We start from the raw sequence: 12,168 nt of genomic DNA, 5'->3' as shown, positions 1-12,168 counted from the left end.
CATGTGAACCTATAATTTCCTTAAAATCTTTTTTAAAGTTTATGTAAAAAATCATATTCATAGTGTGTTTGTGTTTGTAATTGTAACAGAGATTGTGTTCGGAGATATTATGAATGAGTAAAGTGAGATTCTCTTGGACAAAGAGACCATGAATGTCCACTATGTTCACTAAGAAGCATTTCTCTCAGATTAAAAAAAAAAGTAACACTACATAGGCATTTCTTCTCTCTATATCTGGTTATATACTTGACTGCCTCACCCCAGCTTGTTCTGACCTTGATGTGGTAAAAAGTGGAGGCCATGAATCTGTTGCAGGAAAGAGAGTGTGGCACAGGAAAATGGTCACATCCCAGGTCACGTCTGAATCCCTGAGATGGCCGCCGAGTGTGGGTTCTTAGCTTCATGCAGGAAAGAATTCAAGAGCAAGCCACAGTAAAGAGAAAAGGTTTATTCAGGAAAGAAACACACTCCATAGACAGAGTGTGGGCCATCTTGGAAGGCAAGAGAGGCCCCAGGGTATGGGGTTGTCAGTTTTTATAAGGGTGAGTTATTTCATAGGCTAATGATTGGGACAAGTATTCCAGCTATTTGGGGGAAGGGATGGGGATTTCCAGGAATTGAGCCACTACCCACTTTTGACCTTTATGGTCGTAGTACCCAGCTCTTGGACCTAGTTGGTTCTAATCAGTTTATGTCATATCCTTGGGCTATGTCATTCTTTTAAAGGTTGTTCATTGTCCTCTTCCCTTCCTACCTCAAACCTTACATATCCATTATCCATGTACTACTGTTCTTGTGCTGCTGCTTTAAATTGATTCAGAAGCAAGTCCATCTGGTATACTTATTGAGAATAAATAATTAATGCCTGAAGTTTTAAATGTAAAGGAGAGATATATCAGAAAGATCCAGGTATAGCACATGAAACCTAAGGATATGCAATACAGACAGACCTCCCTAGTGATACAAAGAAGCTATTGGAATGGTAATAGTAAGTGAGTCACATCATAGCAGCTCCAGTTTGTCAGCTCCTTGTGTCTCTGTCCGAAGTTGGGATTTATTGATGTTTTTCATCATTTACTGATGCATACCTTACTGTCTCGTAACTCCCAAATTTACCTAACTGAATAGTTGATACCAAAATAGATTCTCCCATCACGACCCCAAATTCCTAGGAAACAATCTGATGGTTTTTCCCAAGGTCAGTTCCCTGCTCTTTATCCAGTTAACTGGAGTCCTACAGGAGAATGAATATGGATATTGAGAACTTAGACCTAGAGTCCAGTGACATTTACCTTTTGAAAGCTATGATGCACTACAAAAATAGATTGGTAAGGAGAGACTTACTGGCGTGAATGAGGCATATATCTATATATAAACCCTTTCTTGGAATCTGACAAATACTATTGCCTGGATAGCTTATATGTGGGGTGGTGATGCCCTCATCTGTGTGTTATATTCATGTCAGAAGTTTCTGTGTCAGTAGTAGGGGATGAGAATGATTCATTCCTCTGTTAGTATCTCCCCTGTATGCCCCCAAGGCTTCCCAGGTGGTGCAGTGGTAAAGAATCTGCCTGCCAGTGCTGGAGACAAAGAGATGCATGTTTGATTCCTGGATTGGGAAGATCCTCTGGAGGAGGAAATGGCAACCCACTCTAATATTCTTGTCTGGAGAATCCCATGGACAGAGGAGCCTGGTGGGCTACAGTCCATAGGGTGGCAAAGAGTCCAATACAACTGAGCACATTGCCTGTACTCCCTCAACAGGCAACGTCCAGCCCCAGACAGCCATGCTGCACTGCAGACTTCTACCTAAAGGGTTTTTTTTCACACAACTGTAAGTTCCTGCACCTAGAAAGTTAATGCTACTAGGGAACAGCCCTAAGCAATGATAACTAGAGGATAAATACCAGACTAATTGCTAACCTATCTAAGCATTAAAATGCAGCCTTACCCATAGTCACATTAGATTATTATCTAATGTTTTACTTTAGGTTTATTAATGAAGAGCTTTTTATAACAAAGAACAGATGTCTCCCTGTAGATGTAATTTCAAATAGGGCCCTCAGTTTAAAAACTCTACATATCACAATATTTTAAGTCTCCACAACAGAGTTTTACTCAGGAACATGTTAATTTAATAGCAAAGATTCAACAATTTGATGTTCAGTGAGGATATGTTAACCCTGGCAGGAAAGGGCATAGCAAATTACTTAACTAATCCTAAAATGTGGAGATCAAGTCTTTTCTCAGTGATAGCTGATAAAGAGGACGCAATCCCAATATCCTTAACCAGTTGATGGAGTTGGAAATTTTTACACAACTCTTTAAATGTTAAGCATCTCCTGAAACAGAACAAAAATTAATTTAGTGACTGATTATCATCTATAGGTGTAAAATTCTAGAAACCTCATAGCTATTTTCATTTGAAAGTTGTTGGATTTCCTTTTATCAATTAATTTGGCAAAACTCTAATAGAATATGTAGTTAAAAAATTAACCCAGAAACACGGGTACACATCCTGTCATTGATGTATCCCCTTTTGCACTACAAAATTGTCAATGAAAGATTTAAGAAAAAAAAAGAGACCCTTAGATAAGATAAACATCTTCATAGGCCAGAGGCAAAGCTGGAATTGTACATGAGGCTGAAGATCCATATTCCAAAGCAAGCGGTGGGAGGTATAAGTTCACCTCCTTTGGGAGTAGAAGGACTAGAGGTCTTGCTTTTGAAATGGAAAAAGAGAGTCAGCTTCACTGCATAAATCCAGGGGCTATCACTCATAAAAGTAAGGTGAAAAGAAATACTGACAACTGCTGCCTGGGGCTACAACTTACAGGAGCTGCCAGGCAATGTAACCCTGAGGATATGGACATGACCTCAGGACAGAGCTGCCTGGGGCTCACTAACCATTTCGTATATTCTTCATACCCCTACTAGGGAGGAGCCCCAAGCCTTCATTATGAAAGCTGTTTCTCAACTAATGCCCCAGAACATTCATGGAAGTAGCCTCACAGCTTCCTGCCAGAGAGGAAGCAACCTAGAGAGAGAAAAAAGAAAGGAAAAAAAAGTTTCCTTTAGATAAGCTTGTGATCTGAAACTCTAAAATGCTTGTAGAATTCTAATATTAAGGCAGAGCCAAAAAAATAAATAAATAAACCTTGGAACAGGAGTTATTTTCTGATGACACATATGTTATGAAATAGTTGTGTGTGTGTGTGTGTGTGTGTGTGAGTCACTCAGTCGTGTCTGACTCTTTGTGACCTCGTGGACTCCTCTGTCCAGGCCAGGTTCTGCCAGGCTCCTCTGTCCATGGGATTCTGCAGGCAAGAACACTGGAGTGGGTTGCCATTTCCTTCTCTATGGAATCTTCCCAACCCAGGGATAGAACCTGGGTCTCCTGCATTGTAGGCAGATTCTTTACCGCTGAGCTACAAGGGAAGCCCATGAAATAGTTAGATAAATATTTGAAAATAAGCATGGTTAGAATACTCAAAGGTGTGAGGACCTCACATTTATAAAAAGAACAAGAAAATACTAAACATGAAGCTTCATGCATAAAATAAGATGGGTATAAAAAAGAATTCAGCTGAAATATGGAAACAAAAATATAAAAAATAGAAATAAAAGTAATAGATAAGATAAACTCTAAACAGAACACCACTGAAAAGATTAATCCTGACTGATAGCACTTAACACTTCACCTACTGCTAAGTCGCTTCAGTCGTGTCCGACTCTGTGTGACCCCATAGACGGCAGCCCACCAGGTTCCCCCGTCCCTGGGATTCTCCAGGCAAGAACACTGGAGTGGGTTGCCATTTCCTTCTCCAATGCAGGAAAGTGAAAAGTGAAAGTAACACTTCACCTACCACATAGTAAAAAGATAAAAGAGATAAAATACATGCAAGAGCAGTTAATATTCCCACAAGATCTATTGAGTTCTTTTACACTTAAACTTCACTAATGTCTTTGAAAACATGTCCTAGCATATAGACAATACAGGTAATGGCATGAAAAGAATATTTGATATTCGCTGAGAATTTTCTGACACTGAAGAGAGACAAAAGTATTCAAATTATCAGTGCACTTTGAGTACCAAGCAGAATAGTAACAATAAAATAATAATAACATAATGGATCCATAGAGAGGTACATAATAGAGCAGTTTCAAGAAATGAAGAATAAAAGAAAAAATTTGAAAGCTAGAATAAAGAAAAATCAGTTTATCTAAATGGTAAAGGGAACTTGACAGTATATTTCTCATTAACAACAAGAGAGGACAGAAAAAAAAAAGGAATAATAGTTTCAAAGTGCTGAGAGGAAAAACAATTATGAACCCAGAGTTCTACACCCAACAAAATGTAATTCAACAGTAAGGGCAAAATGAAGATCATTTTAGAAATAGAAAGACTCAATGATGTTGCCACAAACAAGCCTTTATAACATTGACTTTGGTTAGAAGGAACACCTAAATAAATGCCATTTGTTTCTTACTGCAAATAAATTTCAGTAAGGTACTTACAGGGAGATTAGATAGGTCTCAAAACTTTTCCCTAGGCTCCTTGTAATGCCCTATTAGCTCTTTTCTTCCCAGGGGGAGAGAGGGTAGGGAGAATATTCCACATTGTCCAGTCTGTTCAGGATCTATGCCTTGCTCTGGTGGGCTTAGTGGGAACAGGGCCCCTGACCGGAGTACCCTTACCTCAGGAGCAGGATCTAGATATTTCTCATACTATCCAGTTTCTTCTCAGTTTACAACACTGCTTCTTCTCTCTGCTCACTGCTCTTTAACTGTCTGTTTTTCAGGGTGGTATTCATGCCCCTTGTCTCTTTTTCAGTATTTTGTACTAATATATGAACCTTAAAGTCACCTGGAGACTTGTTAAAATATAGATTTTTTAATCTAGCCCCAAATATACTGAATCAGGATGGAAGAATGAACTGCATTTTTAGCAACCAACTCAGATAATTCTGATGCATACTAGAGCTTAAGAACCACCACTTTAAAAAACTGTTTATGTACTAAGTATTATGTATAATTTTGTTTTCGACTCTTAACAATTTACCAATAAGTCACAAAATTTATATCAGAATCAAAGCCATGTTCTAAGATCCATGTGCTAACTGGCTGTTTCAATATAAATGTCCCATATTTACCCATCTTCTGTCCAGTTTTTTTCACAAAGTCACTGAGCTAAGAATGTGAATTACCTTAAGCTCCTCTATTCCCACTTAACATTTGTTTTCGTGTTTTCTGTCAGTCCCCAACCCATTTATCCTGAGCTCCAACCATTGCTTTACTGGTTCCTAGACATGCCAGTCTTGAGAGTTTACAGTCTGTTCTGCACATGAAAGTGAAGTGAAGTCGCTCAGTCATGTCCGACTCTTTGTGACCCCATGGACTAATATAGCCCACCAGGCTCCTCCATCCATGGGATTCTCCAGGCAAGAATACTGGAGTGGGTTGCCATTTCCTTCTCCAGGGGATCTTCCCAACCCAGGGATTGAACCCGGGTCTCCCGCATTGCAGGCAGATGCTTTAACCTCTGAGCCACCAGGGAAGCCCCAAAGAAGACTCCAAATCCAATAATATTCTTTGTATTTATTTATTTTTAAATATTCTTTTTAAAAATGACGTGTTCCGTGAAGTCTTTTCTCATTCCCCAGTCAGGTCCCCACCTCCGTATTTCCACTCCAAGGTCTCAATCACAGCACTTTCCATATGATCTGGAAACTATCTGCTTATCGCTGTCTTCCATACGAGTCAGGGAATACTTGCAGAAAAGGTTTGATCAGGGCTCTTTTTTTTAAAAATTTTTATGTGTTTTAATATCTCAAGGTTGTATACAGACCCTAGCTTGGAGCAGTACTTAATATTTGTTTTGTTTTTAAAGTAGATTCTGTAATCTTGCCCATAGGTATAAACATATGAGCAAGTTGATAGATACTTGACCAAAGTTCTCGTCAAGGCTATGGTTTTTCCTGTAGTCATGTATGGATGTGAGAGTTGGACTATAAAGAAAGCTGAGCACCGAAGAATTGATGCTTTTGAACTGTGGTGTTGGAGAAGACTCTTGAGAGTCCCTTGGACTGCAAGGAGATCCAACCAGAGCTCCATCCTAAAGGAGATCAGTCCTGAATATTCATTGGAAGGACTGATGCTGAAGCTGAAACTCCAATCCTTTGGCCACCTGATGTGAAGAACTGACTCATTTGAAAAGATCCTGATGCTGGGAAAGATTGAAGGTGGGAGGAGAAGGGGACAACAGAGGATGAGATGGTTGGATGGCATCACAGACTCAATGGACGTGAGTTTGAATAAACTCTGGGAGTTGGTGATGGACAGGGAAGCCTGGTGTGCTGCTGTCCATGGGGTTGCAAAGAGTCGGACACGACTGAGCAGGTGAACTGAACTGAACTATATTGACCAAAGTTCATATAATTTACAGTCAAATTCTAAATCAGCATATGTATCTTTTTAAAGAATAGTGTAAGTTTCATGTGGAACTTTCAGATTCCCAAAAAACTCTTATCTTCTTTTATGCAGGAAATTCACATAGTAATTAACAAATTAGTGACCCTCAAATAAGAAACTCTAGGTAAAACCTTTTATTGCCTTTGCAGATTCCCTTTTTTAGTATGAAGCTACAAACATCAACACAGCACAGTGTGTTCCTTTTCCTCTAAAGATCAGGAAGGAGTTTCTGGACCAGGGTAGACCTTTTCCTGTTCACTCCTCCTACTCCCCATGTAGCTGCTCTAGTCTCTAAATTGATTTGATGTCCTTTGATTTTAAGAGCCATTGATATTCACAAGCGTTGGACGAATAGTGAGAAGTATACAAAGCAACAGTTTTCTCTCCCTGAATCATTTCCTAACACCAGTGGATACTTAAAATAAAACAAAGGACTGGTCATGCTTGAAAACTCTTTTAAGGTTTTACTGATTGCGTGTTGCTCCGTAGGTTATCATGGGAACTAGGACCATAGCTATATAAAAAGGGACTTTGTATAGCTTGTCAGTTTCAATGCATTCAGTTTTGTTTTGCTTTTTTATATTGGTCATATTCACAAGTCTTTATAATAAATGTATTCACATTCTTCTTTATAAAGAATGTTTCTATAGGACATTTTTAAAAGTAAAACTGCCAAAGGAACATTGAAAATTCCTAATCTAGTTCAAGTCCCTTACAGTATTAAAATAATCTACAAATGATGGGTGAGCAAAGAGCATTTGACACTATGACCTCGACTCTTTATGTCTTCTTGACACCTGAGGATTAGGATATTTCTTGCTATCTGGCCACACTGAGGACAATTTCAGATATTCAGATAAATATGAAATTTCTAAACTAGGCAAACTATGAAGCCCAAATATCCTAAAACAAATAAATACTGAGAGTTATTTGCTATGTGGTCCTGATAATAGGGCTTCGGGAGATAATTTGCCAATAAATATTAAGTAGAATAGCTTGTACTTCAGGTGCCTGCCATGGAAAGACGAATCCAGAATCATCTTCCAAGTCTCAGAGAAGTTCCCACATTTTTAAGATTGTGGTATTGATTTACTTCTCTCTCTTACTGCCGGATGCTACTTACACTGACATTGGCCAAATCTCCCCACATCAGTCATCTCAATGGACTCTTCTGGGACTCACAAATGACCCTTGCATGTTACATTTTAGAAAACAGCAAAGAAGTAAAACATACAAAATATTTATATATAGTATATTGAATATATAGCAACAGTGTGTAATTGTTTATTCATGTTCTTGATGAATACCTTGAAAATCCTATGTACCCAAACCACTTTTACAATATAGACATCATAGCCAATTAACCTACGCTAATATCCTATGTTCTCCTCAATACAACATGACTGAAAATTGATTGATCTTCTTATCTATGTAATAATCACTCCCTAGTGTATGCATGGAAGGGTTCATTAGTGTCCGATCAAAAATCAAAGACCACCCGTGCTGACAAAACCAAGCAGAATTAACTCCCCCTCCAGGCCTTCCTGCCTTGAGAGCCAGGAAAGTCACTCAAGAGGTAGGTTCACAAAGTCTTACCAAGTTAAAAGCAAGGCTGGAGATAGCATAGAAAGAAAAAGAATTTCCCAAATTAAGATTCTGAAGGTCATGATTTGAATGACTAAGGAGAGGATGATAAAATGTCTTTGGGACTGATTAGGGCACTGGTGTTCCTCACAGAAGTGTGGGCCCAGAGAAGATACATTTAGATTAGGAGAGATAATAATTTTCCACTTGCAGGATGGACTGCAAGTTCATGGGCCAGGCCTTTGTTTCACTTCTCTCTGGGCACCAACACCATACCCTTTGAGTCATGCTGGCCATGTTATGACTGTAAAAAAATTTTTTTTTGAGTGAATGAATGTATGCACACAGGTTTTGCAGATGCCACAACTTTGTATCATCCTCAGAAATCTTTGCTTCAATGAATGATCATTTACATGTTGAGCGTAGTCCTATGCTTTTCCATGTCTACACTTTATCTCCAGGAGATTTTCTACTTTGCTATGGGTCTTTGCGTGGTTTATAACCTATTCTTTGTCTTCAATTTATTTTCACACTCTGTTCTCCCTGGACACATATATAAATCCAGTACAAAAAGGCCTTTTAAATGAAAATGATGTCAAATACTGAGAGAATGTCCCCCGAGGAGATATCTTCTAGTCCACTGGATTAAGGCAGAATTTTGCTCTGGTTTTATCTGTCTCAATTCCCATCTTGTTTCTGTTTTTAGTCAAGAATGTTGAGGCTTCTTCATCTTTCTATCACATGTTCCATATAGAAAACTAAATTAAATACCCACTATTAATCTTTTTCTCTCAGCAGTTTATCTATTGAAGAGTCGTTTAAGCAATCCAATAAATACTTTTAGGGTACAGGGCTAAGTACAGGTCTGACTGATGCTTTTTTACTTAAGAAGCATGTTTGATACATCAGTAAGTCTTAACTAGGTCTCCAATAATCATATCATCCCTGCATGTGATAAGGAATTAAGATGCCTCCCTCTTCTTAATGCGTCATCTCTCCTCTTAAAGAAGCATGGGTGTGTGGCGAGTAAACTATGGTGTGGCATAAAGGAACATGAAAACTGGGGAGTGATGTCAGAAGGAGAAATAAAATCAATAGCCAGGTCTAATATCAAGGTGTCACTTGGAAGAGGCTATGCAGGGGACAGAATAGGTGAGGCCTGACAACAGCAAAAGCATCAGAGAATCCCAACGAGAGGGGCTATTTGCCTTCCTTGCACATGTGAGTGTGGGAATGGCTGGGAGTTGGATGAAGGCAGTCGTTCTCAGAGAATTGCTTGAACCCCTGAGGCGGAGCTGTGGACTCATCTCATATTGTGATTGTAGCCCAACCAAAGAAAGCAAGGGCAGACAAAGAACCAAACTAGGTAGGGCATTGTTCTGAGCTGTATTATGAGGGATGCTTTTGATAAACATATTTAAATCCATGATAATGTCTTCGAAACTGCTTTTACTGGTCCCAGATGTATGATAGTTAGAAAAAGCACTGAACTACTAACAGGGAGACAGATTCCAGTACTGCCTCTCCTATTCATGTAGGGCTTTTGTTGCAAATGTTAAATCCATGTGAAATAAAAAGACAGTGGATGCTGTGCATAAGGAATAGCAGTGGTTAATGTGGTGGATAAAAGATGAGTAAGTTCTTATCTTCTAAGGGCTCCGAAATAAAGTGAGGGAAACATTCCTCCCCAAGTGATAATGAGGCATAGTGTGACAAGATCTACAATGGTGCAAGGCACAGAGAGAAAGAACTTGGAAAGAAAAGAAGTTAATTCAGATGGAAAACATCTGACATCTAAAAAAACTTTCTGCTGAAAGAAGAATTTGAGCAGAGTTTAGAAAGATGGAACATATGTTGCTGGGCAGGTATGAGACAGACGTGTACTTTAAGCAACAGTAACTACACCAGCTAAGGTACCTAAGCTCTGGTTTTAAGGCAGATGAGGGCGCAACTGTGTAGAGATAAGACAGTGCACGAAATAGGGGGAAATTTTGTTCAGTGCTTTGGATTTCAAGCTGAGGAAGATAATCTACACTGTAAATGATGAGAATTCCTGCATAAGTTTGTGAATACGACCTACATAAAAAAGCAAAACAAAACTGTGAATGCATTGGAAAGTGACAAGCTACAGCAGTCTAGACATGCCATGATGTCTGACCAAGGCAGGTAGAGTGGGCCTAAGAAGAAAGGGATCATTACTCATGACACTAAAGAGGATGAAAGATCTAGGGGGGAAAAAAGAGAAAAAGGAACTTTTTGAACCAAGTGTGCAACTTTTAAATCACCTGTGAAGGGCTTGGTTCCATCTCTAGTCTCATGTTCCATCTGGTTCCATCTCAGCTTGGCTTGAAGAAGAGACTGAGGGGCAGGCTTCCTGCTGGAGTGCATTATGCAGTCATCAGGAAGTCCATTTAATGCTCTCATATATTCTTACCTGCCTCTTTCTCCAACTCACCATCCCTGAGTCATGGAAGTCCCACCTCAATACCTGGGTGCTGCAGGAGTGAAATGGGTTTCTCCAGCAGTGTGCCACATAGTGGGGGAAGCCGGGCACCCTCTCACCCCCTCACCACCTCCTCCCCCCACCCCCACCAGGAGAAGTCAAGGCAGGACAACTTCAATCATGCCGAGCCACCTTGGGAGAAGAGGCTATGTTGTCGATGTAACTCTTAACTTGTCTAATGCATCCAAACTCTCTCTCTCTCTTTTTGTTTTTGCAGCAATGAAGTACTGGAATCTCTCTTCAGGAAACCAAGACTTCTACAAGGCTCTCTCGTAGTCCATAGCTCCAGATCTTTCTGGACCACAGCCAAGAGAGGCTCAGGCAGGTTCAGGGCTCCTGCTGGTTCCGGCATATGTGTCAAGGTCTGTCTACCTATTACCCAACTGCATGGGTGAATGAGACTCCCCTCCAGTCTACTCCCCTATGATTCTGGATCTCACAGCTCCCCCAGAGGCACTTTTGTTTATAGAGGGACGTCCAGTTTTAGTTGTTAAAAGCAGGGAGGGGGGACAAAAAGCTGGATGTTTTATACCACCACTGATGCTGACATCACTCTGCAGTTCCTATTTAAAATTTTTTGTTGTGGCTTGACCTTGTGAAAGGATTTCAATCTAAAACATATGGGAGATGGATTCAGGGAACATGGATTCAGTCCCTGTCTGGGAAGATTCCACATGCGGGGATGGGTAGTTGAGCTCAGGAGCCACAACTACTGCGCCCATGCTCTGGAACCCATGGTCCACAAGAGAAGCCACTGCAATGAGAAGCCTCAAGAGTAGCAACTAGAGAAAGCCCTTGCGCAGCCAAAAATAAAAAAAAAAATAAATTAGACAGGAAAATCCAAACTGGAGATTTCATACATGCACCCTCAGAAGAATGGACCTTAGCTGAGAGACTAACTTCTTGGAAATACGTGATTTACTGAAGGCAGACTTACCTCCTGACAGGTGAACCTCCACCATGAATCTCTTGCCATCCTTAAGCCAATGAGCTTACAGCTTACTGAACTTCTTGTGTGGACTTCCTACCTTGTGTGTTCCTTCCCCCTAAATATAGCCCACCCCCAAACTCTCCACAGACTAGTTTGGAACTTGGAACATTGTGCCTTCTGGCATTGTGGTTCTTAGCTATTCCTGAGTAAAGACAGGTTCAGGTAATTTGAGCTTGTCTCAGTTGTACCTCTTTATTTGGGTTGATAGTACCTTATATTCCCTTGAACAAGTAAATTTTTAAGCAGTGGTCATGTGATGAAATCAACCCTGAATATTCACTGGAAGGACTGATGCTGAAGCTCCAATATTTTGGCCATCTGATGCGAAGAGCTGACTCATTAGAAAAGACCCTGATGCTGGGAAAGATTGAAGGCAGGAGGAGAAGGGGACGACAGAGGATGAGATGGTTGGATGGCATCACCGACTCAATGGACATGAGTTTGAGCAAGCTCTGGGAGATAGTGAAGGACAGGGAAGCCTGGCGTGCTGCAGTCCATGGGGTCGCAAAGAGTCAGACATGACTGAGCAACTGAACAGCAACGACAAGCAAATACAATAAATCTCTGGATTTTTGTAGGAAATGCCAGGAAAAAAGGAGCATTCTTTTTATGCATTAAT

This window comes from Odocoileus virginianus, unplaced genomic scaffold (assembly GCF_023699985.2).
Source record: "Odocoileus virginianus isolate 20LAN1187 ecotype Illinois unplaced genomic scaffold, Ovbor_1.2 Unplaced_Scaffold_10, whole genome shotgun sequence".
Classification (NCBI taxonomy): Eukaryota; Metazoa; Chordata; class Mammalia; order Artiodactyla; family Cervidae; genus Odocoileus; species Odocoileus virginianus.
The sequence above is the reverse complement of the archived record's forward strand: the minus strand, read 5'-3'. Positions refer to the sequence as shown.